The following is a 14,062-nucleotide window of genomic DNA, read 5'->3' as shown; positions in this document are numbered from 1 at the left end:
TGGCTAATCTTGAACCATATAAATTCTTCTTTTTTAGATAATTTTTAAAAAATTCTAGACGATTAATGAATTTGACTTCTCTAAACTTGAACTTATAACCATCCTCAGCACCAGACTGTGTTATTTTTTCATACAAATCAGTAATTTTTACTGAGAGTTTTTCCGATAGAAGCCCTGCAGTAGTTAGGAATCAAATTTCGAAAATGAATCAACCCTTAGCTTTTTGGCTACTTTGCGGCTTCTCATATTTTTATTATGCTTTGATTTCACAGATGTGTTCATCTAATTCTTTTTTGCATCAGGTAATGTCATTTTTCAGACTCTTGAGTACTTAAAACTGCAAAAATTGTTTATAACGATGAGTTTTATAGTATCACAAAAATGAAAATTTGTGCTAAATTCTAAATTTTTAGAAAGAATTCCGGACTTTTTGCTTCCAAATTTGACGCTTTATGTTTAACGCTTTACGATGAAACTGTTTTTGTACAGTAGGAATCGTTACTGCTGTGGTAAATTGTTTAATCAGGTCTCGTGGTGTAATGGTTAGCACCTTGGACTTTGAATCCAAAGATCCGAGTTCAAGTCTCGGTGAGACCTTGATCGGTTAAATCTGAAAGCGCAACTTGTGTTTGGTGGCTAATCTTGAAACATAAAAATTCTCCTTTTTTAGATAAATTTAAAAAAATTCTAGACGATTAATGAATTTGACTTCTCTAAACTTGAACTTATAACCATCCTCAGCACCAGACTGTTTTTTTTTTTCATACAAATCAGTAATTTTTACTGAGAGTTTTTCCGATAGAAGCCCTGCAGTAGTTAAGAATCAAATTTCGAAAATGAATCAACCCTTAGCTTTTTGGCTACTTTGCGGCTTCTCATATTTTCATTATGCTTTGATTTTACAGATGTGTTCATCTTATTCTTTTTTGCATCAGGTAATGTCATTTTTCAGACTCTTGAGTACTTAAAACTGCAAAAATTGTTTATAACGATGAGTTTTATAGTATCACAAAAATGAAAATTTGTGCTAAATTCTAAATTTTTAAAGAGATTTCCGGACATTTTGCTTCCAAAATTGACGCTTTATGTTTAACGCTTTACGATGAAACTGTTTTTGTACAGTAGGATTTGTTACTGCTGTGTTAAGCGTTTGTTACAGGTTTCATGGTGTAATGGTTAGCACCTTGGACTCTGAATCCAAAGATCCGAGTTCAAATCTCGGTGAGACCCTATTCAGTTAAATTTCGAATCGCAACTTATTTTTAGTGGCTAACCTTAAAACCTTTGAATTCTTCTCTTTTTTAATTTAATTTTTTTAGACGACTAATGAGTTTGAATTCCCTAAAACTGATCTTATAACCATCCTCAGCACCAGTCTGTGTTATTGTTTAGATATAAATCAGGTAGTTTTTTTAGTATGAGTTTTTCCGATAGTAAGCCCTGCTGTAAGTAAGAATCAACTTTCGACGATGAAACAGCCCTTAGGTTTTTGGCTACTCTGCGGCTTCTGATATTTTCATTATGCCTTGATTTTTCAGATGTGTTCAACTGTTTTTTTTTGCATCAGGTAATGTCATTTTTCAGACTCCTGAGTACTTAAAACTACAAAAATTGTTTATAACGATGAGTTTTATAGTATCACAAAAGTGAAAATCTGTGCCAAATTCTAAATTTTTAAAAAAGAATTCCGGACTTTTTGCTTCCAAAATTGACGCTTTATGTTTCACGCTTTACGATGAAACTGGTTTTGTACAGTAGGAATTGTTACTGCTGTGGTAAATCGTTTAATCAGGTCTCGTGGTGTAATGGTTAGCACCTTGGACTTTGAATCCAAAGATCCGAGTTCAAGTCTCGGTGAGACCTTGATCGGTTAAATCTGAAAGCGCAACGTGTTTTTGGTGGCTAATCTTGAAACATATAAATTCTTCTTTTTGAGATAAATTTAAAAAAATTCTAGACAATTAATGAATTTGACTTCTCTAAACTTGAACTTATAACCATCCTCAGCACCAGACTGTTTTATTTTTTCATACAAATCAGTAATTTTTACTGAGAGTTTTTCCGATAGAAGCCCTGCAGTAGTTAAGAATCAAATTTCGAAAATGAATCAACCCTTAGCTTTTTTTTGGCTACTTTGCGGCTTCTCATATTTTCATTATGCTTTGATTTTACAGATGTGTTCATCTACTTCTTTTTTGCATCAGGTAATGTCATTTTTCAGACTCTTGAGTACTTAAAACTGCAAAAATTGTTTATAACGATGAGTTTTATAGTATCACAAAAATGAAAATTTGTGCTAAATTCTAAATTTTTAAAGAGATTTCCGGACATTTTGCTTCCAAAATTATCGCTTTATGTTTAACGCTTTACGATGAAACTGTTTTTGTACAGTAGGATTTGTTACTGCTGTGTTAAGCGTTTGTTACAGGTTTCATGGTGTAATGGTTAGCACCTTGGACTCTGAATCCAAAGATCCGAGTTTAAATCTCGGTGAGACCCTATTCAGTTGAATCTCGAATCTCAACTTATTTTTAGTGGCTAACCTTAAAACCTTTGAATTCTTGTCTTTTTTAATTTAATTTTTTTTAGACGACTAATGAGTTTGAATTCCCCAAAACTGATTTTATAACCTTTCTCAGCCCCAGTCTGTGTTATTGTTTAGATATAAATCAGGTAGTTTTTTTAGTATGAGTTTTTCCGATAGTAAGCCCTGCTGTAAGTAAGAATCAACTTTCGACGATGAAACAGCCCTTAGGTTTTTGGCTACTCTGCGGCTTCTGATATTTTCATTATGCCTTGATTTTTCAGATGTGTTCAACTGTTTTTTTTTGCATCAGGTAATGTCATTTTTCAGACTCCTGAGTACTTAAAACTACAAAAATTGTTTATAACGATGAGTTTTATAGTATCACAAAAGTGAAAATCTGTGCCAAATTCTAAATTTTTAAAAAAGAATTCCGGACTTTTTGCTTCCAAAATTGACGCTTTATGTTTCACGCTTTACGATGAAACTGGTTTTGTACAGTAGGAATTGTTACTGCTGTGGTAAATCGTTTAATCAGGTCTCGTGGTGTAATGGTTAGCACCTTGGACTTTGAATCCAAAGATCCGAGTTCAAGTCTCGGTGAGACCTTGATCGGTTAAATCTGAAAGCGCAACGTGTTTTTGGTGGCTAATCTTGAAACATATAAATTCTTCTTTTTTAGATAAATTTAAAAAAATTCTAGACAATTAATGAATTTGACTTCTCTAAACTTGAACTTATAACCATCCTCAGCACCAGACTGTTTTATTTTTTCATACAAATCAGTAATTTTTACTGAGAGTTTTTCCGATAGAAGCCCTGCAGTAGTTAAGAATCAAATTTCGAAAATGAATCAACCCTTAGCTTTTTTTTGGCTACTTTGCGGCTTCTCATATTTTCATTATGCTTTGATTTTACAGATGTGTTCATCTACTTCTTTTTTGCATCAGGTAATGTCATTTTTCAGACTCTTGAGTACTTAAAACTGCAAAAATTGTTTATAACGATGAGTTTTATAGTATCACAAAAATGAAAATTTGTGCTAAATTCTAAATTTTTAAAGAGATTTCCGGACATTTTGCTTCCAAAATTATCGCTTTATGTTTAACGCTTTACGATGAAACTGTTTTTGTACAGTAGGATTTGTTACTGCTGTGTTAAGCGTTTGTTACAGGTTTCATGGTGTAATGGTTAGCACCTTGGACTCTGAATCCAAAGATCCGAGTTTAAATCTCGGTGAGACCCTATTCAGTTGAATCTCGAATCTCAACTTATTTTTAGTGGCTAACCTTAAAACCTTTGAATTCTTGTCTTTTTTAATTTAATTTTTTTTAGACGACTAATGAGTTTGAATTCCCCAAAACTGATTTTATAACCTTTCTCAGCCCCAGTCTGTGTTATTGTTTAGATATAAATCAGGTAGTTTTTTTAGTATGAGTTTTTCCGATAGTAAGCCCTGCTGTAAGTAAGAATCAACTTTCGACGATGAAACAGCCCTTAGGTTTTTGGCTACTCTGCGGCTTCTGATATTTTCATTATGCCTTGATTTTTCAGATGTGTTCAACTAATTTTTTTTGCATCAGGTAATGTTATTTTTTAGACTCCTGAGTACTTAAAACTACAAAAATTGTTTATAATGATGAGTTTTATAGTATCACAAAAGTGAAAATCTGTGCCAAATTCTAAATTTTTAAAAAAGAATTCCGGACTTTTTGCTTCCAAAATTGACGCTTTATGTTTCACGCTTTACGATGAAACTGGTTTTGTACAGTAGGAATTGTAACTGCTGTGGTAAAGCGTTTAAACAGGTCTCGTGGTGTAATGGTTAGGACCTTGGACTTTGAAACCAAAGATCCGAGTTCAAGTCTCGGTGAGACCTTGATCGGTTAAATCTGAAAGCGCAAGTTGTTTTTGGTGGCTAATCTTGAACCATATAAATTCTTCTTTTTTAGATAATTTTAAAAAAAATTCTAGACGATTAATGAATTTGACTTCTCTAAAGTTGAACTTATAACCATCCTCAGCACCAGACTGTGTTATTTTTTCATACAAATCAGTAATTTTTACTGAGAGTTTTTCCGATAGAAGCCCTGCAGTAGTTAGGAATCAAATTTCGAAAATGAATCAACCCTTAGCTTTTTGGCTACTTTGCGGCTTCTCATTTTTTCATTATGCTTTGATTTTACAGATGTGTTCATCTAATTCTTTTTTGCATCAGGTAATGTCATTTTTCAGACTCTTGAGTACTTAAAACTGCAAAAATTGTTTATAACGATGAGTTTTATAGTATCACAAAAATGAAAATTTGTGCTAAATTCTAAATTTTTAGAAAGAATTCCGGACTTTTTGCTTCCAAATTTGACGCTTTATGTTTAACGCTTTACGATGAAACTGTTTTTGTACAGTAGGAATCGTTACTGCTGTGGTAAATCGTTGAATCAGGTCTCGTGGTGTAATGGTTAGCACCTTGGACTTTGAATCCAAAGATCCGAGTTCAAGTCTCGGTGAGACCTTGATCGGTTAAATCTGAAAGCGCAACTTGTTTTTGGTGGCTAATCTTGAACCATATAAATTCTTCTTTTTTAGATAATTTTAAAAAAAATTCTAGACGATTAATGAATTTGACTTCTCTAAACTTGAACTTATAACCATCCTCAGCACCAGACTGTGTTATTTTTTCATACAAATCAGTAATTTTTACTGAGAGTTTTTCCGATAGAAGCCCTGCAGTAGTTAGGAATCAAATTTCGAAAATGAATCAACCCTTAGCTTTTTGGCTACTTTGCGGCTTCTCATATTTTCATTATGCTTTGATTTTACAGATGCGTTCATCTAATTCTTTTTTGCATCAGTTAATGTCATTTTTCAGACTCTTGAGTACTTAAAACTGCAAAAATTGTTTATAACGATGAGTTTTATAGTATCACAAAAATGAAAATTTGTGCTAAATTCTAAATTTTTAGAAAGAATTCCGGACTTTTTGCTTCCAAATTTGACGCTTTATTTTTAACGCTTTACGATGAAACTGTTTTTGTACAGTAGGAATCGTTACTGCTGTGGTAAATCGTTTAATCAGGTCTCGTGGTGTAATGGTTAGCACCTTGGACTTTGAATCCAAAGATCCGAGTTCAAGTCTCGGTGAGACCTTGATCGGTTAAATCTGAAAGCGCAACTTGTTTTTGGTGGCTAATCTTGAACCATATAAATTCTTCTTTTTTAGATAATTTTAAAAAAAATTCTAGACGATTAATGAATTTGACTTCTCTAAAGTTGAACTTATAACCATCCTCAGCACCAGACTGTGTTATTTTTTCATACAAATCAGTAATTTTTACTGAGAGTTTTTCCGATAGAAGCCCTGCAGTAGTTAGGAATCAAATTTCGAAAATGAATCAACCCTTAGCTTTTTGGCTACTTTGCGGCTTCTCATTTTTTCATTATGCTTTGATTTTACAGATGTGTTCATCTAATTCTTTTTTGCATCAGGTAATGTCATTTTTCAGACTCTTGAGTACTTAAAACTGCAAAAATTGTTTATAACGATGAGTTTTATAGTATCACAAAAATGAAAATTTGTGCTAAATTCTAAATTTTTAGAAAGAATTCCGGACTTTTTGCTTCCAAATTTGACGCTTTATGTTTAACGCTTTACGATGAAACTGTTTTTGTACAGTAGGAATCGTTACTGCTGTGGTAAATCGTTTAATCAGGTCTCGTGGTGTAATGGTTAGCACCTTGGACTTTGAATCCAAAGATCCGAGTTCAAGTCTCGGTGAGACCTTGATCGGTTAAATCTGAAAGCGCAACTTGTTTTTGGTGGCTAATCTTGAAACATATAAATTCTTCTTTTTTAGATAAATTTTAAAAAATTCTAGACGATTAATGAATTTGACTTCTCTAAACTTGAACTTATAACCATCCTCAGCACCAGACTGTGTTATTTTTTCATACAAATCAGTAATTTTTACTGAGAGTTTTTCCGATAGAAGCCCTGCAGTAGTTAGGAATCAAATTTCGAAAATGAATCAACCCTTAGCTTTTTGGCTACTTTGCGGCTTCTCATATTTTCATTATGCTTTGATTTTACAGATGTGTTCATCTAATTCTTTTTTGCATCAGGTAATGTCATTTTTCAGACTCTTGAGTACTTAAAACTGCAAAAATTGTTTATAACGATGAGTTTTATAGTATCACAAAAATGAAAATTTGTGCTAAATTCTAAATTTTTAAAGAGATTTCCGAACATTTTGCTTCCAAAATTGACGCTTTATGTTTAACGCTTTACGATGAAACTGTTTTTATTACAGTAGGATTTTTTACTGCTGTGTTAAGCGTTTGTTACAGGTTTCATGGTGTAATGGTTAGCACCTTAGACTCTGAATCCAAAGATCCGAGTTCAAATCTCGGTGAGACCCTATTCAGTTAAATCTCGAATCTCAATTTATTTTTAGTGGCTAACCTTAAAACCTTTGAATTCTTGTCTTTTTTAATTAAATTTTTTTTAGACGACTAATGAGTTTGAATTCCCTAAAACTGATTTTATAACCTTCCTCAGCGCCAGTCTGTGTTAATGTTTAGATATAAATCAGGTAGTTTTTTTAGTATGAGTTTTTCCGATAGTAAGCCCTGCTGTTGGTATGAATCAGCTTTTAACGATGAAACAGCCCTCAGGTTATTGGCTAATTGCGGCTTCTCATATTTCATTATGCCTTGACTTTACAGATGAATTCAAAAAAAAATTTTGCTTCAGGTAATGTCATTTTTTAGAATCCTGAGTACCTAAATTTACAAAAATTGTTTTTGACGTTGAGTTTTATAGTATCACAAAAGTGAAAATCTGTGCCAAATTCTAAATTAAAAAAAAATTCCGGTTATTTTGCTTCCAAAATTGACGCTTTTTATTTAACGCGTTACGTTAAAACTGTTTTTGTACAGTAGGAATTGTTACTGCTGTGGTAAATCGTTTAATCAGGTCTCGTGGTGTAATGGTTGCACCTTAGACTTTGAATCCAAAGATCCGAGTTCAAGTCTCGGTGAGACCTTGATCGTTTAAATCTGAAAGAGCAACTTGTTTTTGGTGGCTAATCTTGAAACATATAAATTCTCTTTCTTAGATAAATTTAAAAAAATTCTAGACGATTAATGAATTTGACTTCTCTAAACTTGAACTTATAACCATCCTCAGCACCAGACTGTTTTATTTTTTCATACAAATCAGTAATTTTTCCTGAGAGTTTTTCCGATAGAAGCCCTGCAGTAGTTAGGAATCAAATTTCGAAAATGAATCAACCCTTAGCTTTTTGGCTACTTTGCGGCTTCTCATATTTTCATTATGCTTTGATTTTACAGATGTGTTCATCTAATTCTTTTTTGCATCAGGTAATGTCATTTTTCAGACTCTTGAGTACTTAAAACTGCAAAAATTGTTTATAACGATGAGTTTTATAGTATCACAAAAATGAAAATTTGTGCTAAATTCTAAATTTTTAAAGAGATTTCCGAACATTTTGCTTCCAAAATTGACGCTTTATGTTTAACGCTTTACGATGAAACTGTTTTTGTACAGTAGGATTTGTTAATGCTGTGTTAAGCGTTTGTTACAGGTTTCATGGTGTAATGGTTAGCACCTTAGACTCTGAATCCAAAGATCCGAGTTCAAATCTCGGTGAGACCCTATTCAGTTAAATCTCGAATCTCAATTTATTTTTAGTGGCTAACCTTAAAACCTTTGAATTCTTGTCTTTTTTAATTAAATTTTTTTTAGACGACTAATGAGTTTGAATTCCCTAAAACTGATTTTATAACCTTCCTCAGCGCCAGTCTGTGTTAATGTTTAGATATAAATCAGGTAGTTTTTTTAGTATGAGTTTTTCCGATAGTAAGCCCTGCTGTTGGTATGAATCAGCTTTTAACGATGAAACAGCCCTCAGGTTATTGGCTAATTGCGGCTTCTCATATTTCATTATGCCTTGACTTTACAGATGAATTCAAAAAAAAATTTTGCTTCAGGTAATGTCATTTTTTAGAATCCTGAGTACCTAAATTTACAAAAATTGTTTTTGACGTTGAGTTTTATAGTATCACAAAAGTGAAAATCTGTGCCAAATTCTAAATTAAAAAAAAATTCCGGTTATTTTGCTTCCAAAATTGACGCTTTTTTTTTAACGCGTTACGTTAAAACTGTTTTTGTACAGTAGGAATTGTTACTGCTGTGGTAAATCGTTTAATCAGGTCTCGTGGTGTAATGGTTTCACCTTAGACTTTGAATCCAAGGATCCGAGTTCAAGTGTCGGCGAGACCTTGATCGGTTAAATCTGAAAGCGCAACTTGTTTTTGGTGGCTAATCTTGAAACATATAAATTCTTCTTTTTTAGATAAATTTAAAAAAATTCTAGACGATTAATGAATTTGACTTCTCTAAACTTGAACTTATAACCATCCTCAGCACCAGGCTGTTTTATTTTTTCATACAAATCAGTTATTTTTACTGAGAGTTTTTCCGATAGAAGCCCTGCAGTAATTAAGAATCAAATTTCGAAAATGAATCAACCCTTAGCTTTTTGGCTACTTTGCGGCTTCTCATATTTTCATTATGTGTGCCAGTCGGTCATATTTGGAAGTTTGACCTTGAGAAGAGCAGAAAATACTTGATTTTGGAGAGAAATTTTATTTTTCAAAAATTCGAATGGAACATGTCATGCACGATTTTCTCGCGACAACTGAAAATCAGAAAAAGAAATCAGAACAATTTTAGAGCAATTGCGGGAAAGTTAGAAAGTAAAAACGAGTGGGAAATTGCTATTCGCAATTTCCGTCTATATACAATCGAGAGTAGAGCTGTCCTACTTGAAATAGAAGACAGAGTATCCCCGAGAGAACGATTACTAAAGTTGGACCAGAGTGAACCTTCAGCGGAAAGGCGGACAACTAGAGTGTCCCAACGGTCCAAGAGAACTCAAATTCTAGAGCATGAACTTATCCTTGCTGTCCAAACTATAAAACATTAAACTTCTCTTAGTTATTTATTTCTTGAGTTAGTTACTGACTGGATTATTTTCCCAATTCTTGAGCGTGCTGCTATGTGAGTACAAATTTAATTTCTAGAGTGTGTTTTATGATTGTTATGTTGAGATAAGGCGAGTTTTAGGTTGATCCATCTGAAATGGATCAAAGTCACACTGTCTAATAAAAAGTAACCTAACGGATTGTTCCAACCCGGTTTTTAACGGCGTTCATGTATTTTGGGTATCTAGAGACCTAAGTATGGGGACGTTTCTAATTCTAGAGTGGGGGGATATTTTAGTAGTAGCCTTTAAGCTGTAACGGGTCGTGGTCTCATGTCACAAGCGAACCGAACTGGCTCCGACCGTTCTTGAGGTGGGAAAACACAAGAGATAGTGTCCCTGACCCTTGAGCCAGTGGTTATAGGGCCTATTTTTCTTAAGCCTCATGTGTGACTGCAGTAGACGAATGTTACATAGTGTTTTTATGGCGCTCCTGGGTGTTTACGACATCAAGACTACGGAGTCGAACCCACTTGAGACAGCTTCGGGCTGAATGCCCATTCTAGAGTACCGGCGGTACGGTTCGACAGGAACGTGCAAACCTTCCGGTTGTAACGTGATAGCTTTTTAAGAAAACTCGAGAAAATTTCCTGGTGCGCTCTCCGAACGAGGCTTAGCTAACCGAGTATAGGGGGGCAACTAGGGGGACAAAAACACGAGCAAAAAGACAAAAAGCAAAACAAAAACCAAAAAAGAATAGAAATAGGAACAAAAACCATAAAACGAAAAAAAAAAGACAGTGACTTTGACACCAGATTAGTTGGATCAAACCTTTATATTAATTAAATAGTATACCCATACTGTTTTACAAGTTCGATCGTTTCGATCAACCTAGCAATTTAAACCAGTAAACTGAATAAAGTGCCCGAAGTGGGGCGTTGTCAAGGGTTTTCAGATAGCTTGGAACTTAGCTGGACCAATAGGAGACTTAACTGGAAGAGGTGACCAGCCGAGTGGGAAAGTGGTTCAGGGACACTTGAGCTGAACCAATAGGAGACTTGATTGGAAGAGGTGACCAGCCGAGTGGGAAAGTGGTTCAGGGACACTTAGCTGAACCAATAGGAGACTGGACTGGAACAGGTGACCAGTCGAGTGGGAAAGCAGCCAAGAGGGATTTGGCAATTCTCGAGTTCTCAAGTTGGGCAGAACGGGTATCGTTAGAATCCACATTACATTATAGGAGATAAGTGTAAAATTGGATAAGCGAAATCCCCCAGTTTTGAGGAACGTTTTTACTTGAGCAGGCCTGGAAACAGGTCTACGGTTTTCTCTTGAGAGGTTTAGCACCCGGCGCTTAAAGTAATTTTTAGGCTTAAGAAGGGGGGCTAGAAAGGGGGGAGGTTAGAAGGGGGGCTGGTTAAGTTAGAGGTTGGCGGTTGTAAATTGTAAAAAGGGGGAAATTAGAGTAACTAATTAGTCGACATCGTTGACTTAGTTACATTAGAAATTAACACGCGTTGGTAATATTAGGTGGAGATCCAAAATTCAACTCGAGTTAAGACTGGTACGCTGGTTGGTTTGGTAGGGGGGACCGGATATAGACAGCTTTTGTGATACCCCATAAGATCACTAGTGGGGGGAGGAAAACGCGTGGCAATTAGGTACCAGACATTTTTTTTTAGACGAAAGGTAGACATTGGTCACCTTTGAATTTCAGGTGGGCTCATTTTTCTGTTTTTATTATTTTTCTTACTTAGATTTTTGTTGCATTTTAGTGAGGATTTGTGTTTGGTTTTATACGAACAGGTGATCACAAGATACCTGCGCACCTACATTGAAATAGAAACAACCAAAAAGAAGAAGGGGTCAGCATTTGGCTTTTAAGAGAGGGTTTTTGGGAAAATTTTACTAGAGCTTGAGTGGTGGTACAAGGTACGGTGGTTCAAGAAGACCCTACAACGAGGAAGACACTCCGTGACGAGTATTGGGATAAGACCGAAGAAGTCTTAAAACAGAGCAGTCTTGGGATAGTGGTCTTGGGACAGGGTCTTGGGACAGTGGTCTTGGGACAGGGTCTTGGGACAGTGGTCTTGGGACAGGGTCTTGGGACAGTGGTCTTGGGACAGTGGTCTTGGGACAGTGGTCTTGGGACAGTGGTCTTGGGACAGTGGTCTTGGGACAGGGTCTTGGGACAGGGTCTTGGGACAGTGGTCTTGGGACAGGGTCTTGGGACAGTGGTCTTGGGACAGTGGTCTTGGGACAGGGTCTTGGGACAGGGTCTTGGGACAGGGTCTTAGGACAGGGTCTTGGGACAGTGGTCTTGGGACAGTGGTCTTGGGACAGGGTCTTGGGACAGTGGTCCTGGGACAGTCTTGGGACAGTGGTCTTGGGACACTAGTCTTGGGACACTAGTCTTGGGACACCAGCCTTGGGACACTGGTCTTGGGACACTACCCTTGGGACACTAGTCTTGGGATACCAGTCTTGGGACACTACCCTTGGGACACTAGTCTTGGGACAGTAGTCTTGGGACACTAGCCTTGGGACAGTAGTCTTGGGACACTAGCCTTGGGACACTGGTCTTGGGACAGTAGTCTTGGGACACTAGTGGTCTTGGTACAAGGGTCTTAGGACACTAACGGAGAGTACTGTGATAGTGACGAATAGTCTTGGGACGGTATAGAAATTGAAGTCAAATTACAACAAGTGCGTTTTAAGACAGAACAAGACAAATCGAAATAGGTAGGGTTAAGACCAAATTAAGGAAAATTTTTCGGAGGTTTTAGAAAGAGAATTGGATAAGGTTTTTAACACGTTGTACAGAATTTGTTACCACAAAAAATATTTTTTTACCCTTAGAATAGAATCGTGTATATAATAAAATTGTAAATAAAAGCAGTTGTAAATAGAAATAATGAGGCGGAGTAGGGTACCGGTGCTCGAAAAAAGGTCAAGTGGATCAAACACGAAATATAATTCATCGCTGCGCGGAACGACATCAACGGGCCCAAAGATAACGAAGACGAACTTTTCAGTTAACATGGTCAGCACAAGGAGTACAGCGGACAACAGGGCGAAAGAGGACACGGAAGGGGAGCGAGTAGAACCCACCATCGAGATTGATCTAGAGACACCCGATCAAAGTGTGGATGAAACAAGGAAGATGGCGACAGAGTCAACTCCAATGCCCAATGCAGAGGAACCGAACCAGAAACCCATAGAGTTCTCACCGATAGATGACGCGGAAGATGCAATAGGCAACACCGAAGAAACGGTGAAAGAAGACTCTCAAGTAAAGAGGACATCTTTTACGGAAAAATTGGGAATAATGTTCGGAATAAAAACAAAAGAAAACGTGACTGAAGAACCAAAAGCAGAAAGAGCACGAACATTTGGTACAGTGAGCACGAAAACGACAGAAACCGGCCAGAATGAGGAACAAGCTAAAGCAGAGGCTAAGGCCGAAGAGAAACTCACGGCTGACCATGAAGAGACTACCATTGAGCTGGGCGACTTGTTGGCGAAATTAAATCAGATCGACAAAAGACTTAAGAACAGTGAAGAAGACAGAGAGGTGATAAAAAAGGAGATAAGATACAACAAGCACGAGTATCTAGACAGTTATTTTAACCTGGCTAAGGCAACAGAGGAGAGACTCAAGGAGATGTCAGACAAGGTAGAAGCCACCAATGAAGAACGAGAAAAGAACATCAAAACAGACATGCAACAGTTGAAGAACCGATATGATGATGTCAACAACCAATTAGGGAGCCTGGAAAGGAGAATGGACACAATGAGCAAGAGTCAAGCCGAGAGTTCGTGTGCAATACAGGCGAAGTTGGATGCAATCTTGAGAGGTTCTACTCCACAAGAAAGACCGGCAGCGGATCGTACGCAAAGCACCAGAGTTGACTTTGTAGAACCACAAAGGAACAAACGGCAATCGACACCGTTGCCCTTAACCAGGGATGCGATAAGCATAGCACCAACAACTGCGAAAACAATAATGAAGAATGGAACGTCGAATACAACGGCTGCTCCGGGAGATTCAACAGCTAACAGCAACACAGGACCAGATGCTATGACATGGGCCAGCACTTGGGAGATGATGAACAGGACTCTAGAGGCCTTCGCCACGAGGAACACTGACTCGAGCGACAGGAGAGAGGGAAAATCAAGAAAGACATTCAAGAAGCCAAAAGAATTCAAGGACGACTCCGATGGATGCATTGACACTTGGGTGGAAGTGATGAGATTACATCTAGAGCAAGACAACTTGAGTGACGAAAGGCAAGCATGTACAGCCATACTGAGCAACTTGGAAGGAACGGCATTAAAATGCGTGGTCGCAAAGAAGGAGGAAGAACGCGACACCGCGGACAAGATCTTCGAGATATTGTTGAATCGATTCGGGTCAGGCATGAAGGGTCACCAAGCGATGATGCGATTTGAAAAGAGAAGGCAGAGGGACGACGAGTCAATAGATCGGTTCCTAGATGACCTCGAGAGCTTGAGAAGGAGGAGTGACCCAGAG

General features: G+C 36.8%; 1 protein-coding gene and 12 non-coding genes across 13 annotated transcripts in view; all 13 read left to right on the top strand.

The window, feature by feature from the left end:
- Positions 1 to 14,062, top strand: part of LOC134853716 (vinculin-like) — a 325,677-nt gene that overhangs the window by 210,567 nt on the left and 101,048 nt on the right. The window lies entirely within an intron of this gene.
- Trnaq-uug (transfer RNA glutamine (anticodon UUG)) lies at positions 526 to 597 on the top strand. The gene has a single exon. It is a non-coding gene; the product is annotated as a tRNA-Gln (tRNA).
- On the top strand, positions 1,159 to 1,230 carry Trnaq-cug (transfer RNA glutamine (anticodon CUG)). Its single transcript has one exon. It is a non-coding gene; the product is annotated as a tRNA-Gln (tRNA).
- On the top strand, positions 1,792 to 1,863 carry Trnaq-uug (transfer RNA glutamine (anticodon UUG)). The gene has a single exon. It is a non-coding gene; the product is annotated as a tRNA-Gln (tRNA).
- On the top strand, positions 2,428 to 2,499 carry Trnaq-cug (transfer RNA glutamine (anticodon CUG)). Its single transcript has one exon. It is a non-coding gene; the product is annotated as a tRNA-Gln (tRNA).
- Positions 3,062 to 3,133, top strand: Trnaq-uug (transfer RNA glutamine (anticodon UUG)). The gene has a single exon. It is a non-coding gene; the product is annotated as a tRNA-Gln (tRNA).
- On the top strand, positions 3,698 to 3,769 carry Trnaq-cug (transfer RNA glutamine (anticodon CUG)). The gene has a single exon. It is a non-coding gene; the product is annotated as a tRNA-Gln (tRNA).
- Positions 4,966 to 5,037, top strand: Trnaq-uug (transfer RNA glutamine (anticodon UUG)). The gene has a single exon. It is a non-coding gene; the product is annotated as a tRNA-Gln (tRNA).
- On the top strand, positions 5,600 to 5,671 carry Trnaq-uug (transfer RNA glutamine (anticodon UUG)). Its single transcript has one exon. It is a non-coding gene; the product is annotated as a tRNA-Gln (tRNA).
- Trnaq-uug (transfer RNA glutamine (anticodon UUG)) lies at positions 6,234 to 6,305 on the top strand. Its single transcript has one exon. It is a non-coding gene; the product is annotated as a tRNA-Gln (tRNA).
- On the top strand, positions 6,868 to 6,939 carry Trnaq-cug (transfer RNA glutamine (anticodon CUG)). The gene has a single exon. It is a non-coding gene; the product is annotated as a tRNA-Gln (tRNA).
- Trnaq-uug (transfer RNA glutamine (anticodon UUG)) lies at positions 7,496 to 7,566 on the top strand. The gene has a single exon. It is a non-coding gene; the product is annotated as a tRNA-Gln (tRNA).
- Positions 8,127 to 8,198, top strand: Trnaq-cug (transfer RNA glutamine (anticodon CUG)). The gene has a single exon. It is a non-coding gene; the product is annotated as a tRNA-Gln (tRNA).

This window comes from Symsagittifera roscoffensis, chromosome 8 (assembly GCF_963678635.1).
Source record: "Symsagittifera roscoffensis chromosome 8, txSymRosc1.1, whole genome shotgun sequence".
Lineage (NCBI taxonomy): Eukaryota > Metazoa > Xenacoelomorpha > Acoela > Convolutidae > Symsagittifera > Symsagittifera roscoffensis.
This window is presented reverse-complemented; position numbering and strand designations above follow the sequence as displayed.